Genomic DNA, 6,009 nt, shown 5'->3' with positions numbered 1-6,009 from the left:
GTTTTCGGAAATAATGCCGAAATTACCCTGTTAGGTGACATGAATGCTCACATACAGGATCTAGACGTTTATACCGACAACAACAGGAAGTTATTGCTGGACCTTTGTGAGCAACGTAACCTCGTTATCGTAATTACGGGCCGTAAATCTGATGGTCAGATCAAATGGGAAGTTGGAAATAGGCAATCGACTATTGGTTACTGTCTGATGACGGAAGATATTTATGATAAGTTCAGATCAATTGAGATAAGTTGAGCCATTGGCGAGTAAGACTGTAGTAACACAAGGACTGGCCATAAACGCACCATTTTGAAAATGGGATATGTAGTTGTGAAGGAGAGCACGGAGCGAAGAATGGCCAGTCCAAATTTGAACGCTCAACAAATAACAAATATAGCCGCGGGAGTCGAGAAAGAACACGGCAAATGGCCAAGCAAAAAGTGGGAATACAGTGAGCTTCTAAATGTAATGACGAGAGAAATTAGGAAGGAGAAGCAACACGTTTGTTGGAAAACAAAAAGGAAGTAAAAAAAGCTGGTGGAACAGCGTGATACCCGAAGCATGATGCATGATGCGCATGCATCATGCATCATGCTTGTGCGCATGCGCACTTCGTGTAATATATATATATATATATATATATATATATATATATATATATATATCGTTTTTTTTGTGAGACCGAAAATCCCCTCTCATGTTATATTAGTGGTCGCGTCATTTTGTGCATATACGCTAAGCGTTTAATTGGTTTTTTTAGTGACGTGCCACAAGGGACCATGCACACTGTCCGACAGCCGCTGAGCCAATTCGTATATTTAAGAAGCTGTGTTGGTGCAGCTTAGTCTTGCAGAGGCCGCCAAATTTAATGTCTTGTCATCGGTCACAAGAAAAGCTAGCATAATAAAGTGACGGGGCACGAAAGGTCTTCACGAGTGGTTCAGGCAGCAATTGAACAACACATTGAAATTGAACCTTCAGGTCATGCGTTCACACGCGCCAGTGCGTTCCGACAGGCTGCGCAGTGCTTTGAAGAAGTGAGAGGCAGCAGTTTTTTGTTGTTGTTGCTTTTGCGTAACAAATGTTGAAGGACGAATATATATAATGACGGAATATATACCAGCTATACAAAAGCGATGACGGAGGTTCATCACACGGGGAAAAACAGCAACCATCACATACAGACGTTAGTGACAGTTCATCTGGCAGTTAGATCACCTTCCGGCTAAAGGATGGTTCTGTGTTTTGTTCTGGACTGATAGAACTCTAGTAATTAGAGTGAATAATGAAATCAGAATCAAATTTATTTTCGCCATATATGCGGGTGCGCATGCAACGACCACTATTATGAGAGCAAGAGTACGTGGAGACCAGTGTGCAAGTCGCAAGAAGAAGACATATCGCGTAAGTATTACATTTGCTTTACCAAAAAGCACAAGATTTCAATACTTCAAAAACGGATATGTTTGCAACACTATTGTGTCGTTCATTATTGCTTTCTTCTTTTGTAGTTAAACTATCGAGAAAATAACTATTTAACGGGGAACAAAATTTAATCAAGTGGATATTGCATTAGACAGTTCTCGTAATAGTCATCTGAACTGCAGAAAGAGTCAAGCAAAATTGTTCGCGAACGGCGCGTTAATTGTAAACGGCCCTGTCGCAGCACAGAAAAAATCTTCAAACGAACTAAGCGCAGGCGACTCGTGGACTGTACAGTTCTAGGAAACATTTCAGTTAGATGTTTTCTCTGGGAAGGGTGAAAGAAGCGATTATACGAAGGCGAATTGTGAAGAGATGTCAAAATCTGCAATTTTTCTAGCTATTGTCGATTCGTCTAAGAATAATTAAGGCTGCATGCCAATCAATGTAAATAATAAAATAGAGCATTTCTGCTGTCGACGTGGATTTGATTGGGAAGAACTAGAGTTAGATCAAATTCTTCCAATTTTCGCTCAATTAGCTAATGACGTTCAACAATCAAGCAGTTAAGAATTAATAAATTCATGGTATATCATGAGTGTTTTTTCAAGCGCCGTCTCCTGTGAAGCATATCTACCATTTTCGTGCAAAGCTCTCTGGAAAGCGTATTGACTGTGTATGCATGCATGCACCTATCGAACTTCGTGCACATATAGACGTGATGCTTTGACGATAAATACTTATTAAAATTCAAATTATTTATTTCTGCCTTGTAAAGGTACAGACAGCAGAGGCGCAGAAAAAGCTGTCAGATACAGATTGACAAAGCCGCAGCCCCCTTTCGCTTGGCAGAGCCTTTACAGCGACACTTTTAAAACAAAGACAGTTGCACCCGGTAATAACAGGTATACAATACTGAGCAAGTACAAAAGGAAACCAATCAAGATTATACGATATTTGTACAATACTCCCAAACAAGAAAACAGAACCTACATGCTAACGTAAATAGCACCCAAAGTACTGTTCGACGCGTTGAAGCGGTCAAAATTATTGTTCACATAAGGTATATACATATTCGTATAGAGCTACCAATCCCTGCAAATATAGAACGCAGATTTTCATTACACACATGCACGCACGCACGTGCACAGCACACACACCAAAAGGAAACGGCAACGCGCTCACAGGAAGCGCCTGAAAAAAGAAAAAAAAAGGAAAAGTGTGGGGAACCGAGGTCGTCTTGGGCTGTCGCCTCTCCCTCTCCCAGAAGGAATGAAGAGGTTCTTGGAAAGCAGGGACGGGCGATTCTCTCTGTCAGCAACCACCAGCGAAGCGGGACTTTCCTTGCTGTCTATTTTTTCTTCGTCAGGCCAACGCCGCCTGCTCACAGGGGCGCAGGCGAGTTCCCGCCAAATGGCGCGGGGGCGCAAGCAGTTGCGTGAGTTGCCGCCAAATAGCTCTGGATGCCAGCTTGTTCCGCGTCTCTTGGTAGACTAGTTGGTGCATTTCTGCTATCATGGACTGCGCATATAAACGCAAACTACACAAAAGTGACATGGACAAGAACAGCGCAAGCCCTTTCCATGCAGTGGAGCCGCCGTATCTCGCCGTTCAAGATATGCGTACTCGTAAGTGGCATTTTAATTTCACGTTGTGTAATGCATGACTGTCTTTTTCAAGTGAACAAAGGTCGCTTTGTATTGTGTAAATGGTTTTGCAACGTATGATAAACTCCTTGTTTTTCGGGCTTATTTTTTCTGACAGAAAGAAACAAAAAGAGGCTTTACATGAGAACGGATCAAGCGTTCGAGAGTTGGGACAGGGAAATGTGAGACGTACTTTCATGTATATATTTCTAATATTATTTTTTCGTCTTGTATTCTCGTCAATTTTTCTCTAGGAAACACTGGAACGACACTGCTTAAATTGAAGCACAGTGTGCGAATGACCTGCTACGCTCGGAACTGTTATCACCATTCGGGAAGAAATCGGGTAAGACGCTTGTCTGGTTGTTATTGCGGAAAAGTCATAATTAATTAGAAGTTGCTTTCGTTCCTTCCCACAGATGAAAAAACATAACTGTAAATACCTGTATGATATACGTCTGGTGCATTGCAGGTAAGAATGGATTGTGTGTAGCGCGCTTCACCGCATGTGGACTAGAGTAGATCTAGGAACATCAGACAAGAAGACACGTATGTGAAACCCTGCGGATAGCCCATATGTAAGTTCTTCCTCAATTTTTCTTTTGTTGCATTTTCGTAGTTTACGTGTAATACTTTGTCACCGCGGTCTCGACGTTATGTATACCTATACATTTGTCTCGTGGCAGTCTGCGTGCTATTTTGTTTGTGCAACTATGTGTTGTATTCATTTATCGCGCTGCCTGGATGGTTTTTTTTTTTTTCACTGATATTCCGACCAAAGTCGGTAAACCTATCCTTCCTGTCCTCATGTTTCCTTGGGCGGCTCTAAAGCGTATCTTAGAGGAATATTTAGCTTCAGATTCCCGCATGGAACAGATGGTGAATGACATGCTGTGTTTTCTTTCTAGAGAAACTATGTATTCATGTTTAATATTTGGTTGATTTTCATTTTGTCATTCATACAATACCGCAGCCATATGCCATTCTGTCATAGAACGTTGTTTCTAGATATATTTGTTTTATGTGGTTAAAACATTTAAAACGAGAGCGTTTCTTATCCTGGCCATTATTTTTTACAGACCACGATAACCACGTATTTGGATGTCTGGTTTAACTCTACGTGCGCTGGTTCGTGCAGGTGAACTTTTTTTCCAGATACGGAGGAACGGACACCGGTCGTGCCGTGAGCACTATTCTGCAGGGCATACTTACAAATGAAGCTGCACTGCAGTTCAGCTGGAAAGGGTCGCAGGGGAGGAAGCACGCCTTCGTGAAGCTCATGGCCATCACGCATATAAGTAAGAAATATGGCATAACAATCAGCTTTCTAGTGCACGTTGCGAACATCGGTACCAACTGCATGCTTAGTTTTTTTTTTCTTCATTCAAACAAGCTGCTGCTTATTGCATCTTGCTGCGTCCAGTATTAGCATTTTCGTTAATAAAATAAGGCCGTAATAAGTGAGTTCTACTTGCGGCGTCCATATTTTGCCACTGCTTTTGAGGAGTTTGTTTTGCTTCACCATATAATATATGCTGTATATGCTGTTTCTGCTTTAACCCATGTATGCTAACTGTTTTCTGCAAAACATAGACCTATCATCGTTGCCATCATGTCAGCAAGTATATGTATCATGCCATAAGCTTCCCCTCTTGCCTCTCCACATTTACCTATTCACCTCCTTGTGCCGCTTGTCGCGCTCCGGGCTCCGGCGCGTTCTTTGTCTCAGCGTTTCAACTCGGCTGTTTCATACAGTGCTCACGGGAAGCAACAAGACCTATCGTGGTGTAAATAGCCGCGCTACCTATAGACACAGTAGCCACTGTGTATGCGTGTTTTGCTATGGTTCCGTGTTCAGTTCCCCCTATTGCTAACGACATATAAATTACCAACTATCCGGTACTTACACGATTTGTGTCGTCCAGCCACTCTTCCTGACAGCTTCGATACTGATTTGCACGTCACTAATATTGCTTTGTTGTCGTTTCTTTAATGTTTCGTGAATATCTGACTTATGATCTTTTTGATTGTTTCACTTCTTCAAATGGAATGCGACTCACCAACTGAACTATAAAGCGGGGGCAGCTTTCTTATATGTGCCGCTTTTTTGCAGCATTTGTGAGGAGCACGTTCCCTGACGCTTCACTAGCATCAGTGGCTGGAGTCGCAAAACGCTGGTTGGTTGGAGCAGCTGACAGAGATGGAGGCCGGAATGAAAGAAGGCGCCGTGACCCTGCTTCAAGCCCACCAAATATGAACTAGTGTTGGAAACTTGTGAACGTGTCGGTGTACATATCCAATTTAAGACAATTACAAGAAATAAAGACCTGTATCAGAATCTTTTGCCTGGCATTTATGTGGCATGAAAAGTACAAAAAAGCGTTCGCTTTCGTGTGGTACTTCTATGCCGGCCACCACACAAGCATGATGCATGATGCGCATGCTGTTGTAAATGCATGATGCAAAAGCTACGATTATTCGGGGCGTCAAAAGCAACGTCGGCTTTCAGCACCGGGCCGGTGCAATGCCGACCATTATTGTCGTCAGGGCCATGGCTGGCCCGCGTGTGGCATGCGCTCGGCTGCGTTGGCCAAATAGAATGGCCCTACGGCTGGCCGACTGACTACGTACCTAAAGCCTTGGTAGGCCCTCGTATGGGACGCCGTCGGCCAAGTCGGCCACAGTGGTCGGGCCTACATCGATTGCCGACAATCGGCCGACGTTAGGCCAATGTCAATCCCCAAAGCTGGGCCGCCCTTGGTTGCCGAGGTCGGGCCAACCGTTTTGCAGTCGGCCGGGGACGTCGGGCCGACTTTTTGCCACGGTCTTTTTGTTGCTTGGGAAGACACCAAATCTTGGAGTGAGGGGGATCTGGGATGGTCTTCTTTCGAGGGCAGAGAGGCTAGTAGCAAGATAGCATTTGAGGAGCGATTGAGAAAAA

This window comes from Dermacentor variabilis, chromosome 10 (genome assembly GCF_050947875.1).
Source record: "Dermacentor variabilis isolate Ectoservices chromosome 10, ASM5094787v1, whole genome shotgun sequence".
In the NCBI taxonomy this organism is placed as follows: Eukaryota; Metazoa; Arthropoda; class Arachnida; order Ixodida; family Ixodidae; genus Dermacentor; species Dermacentor variabilis.
This window is presented reverse-complemented; position numbering follows the sequence as displayed.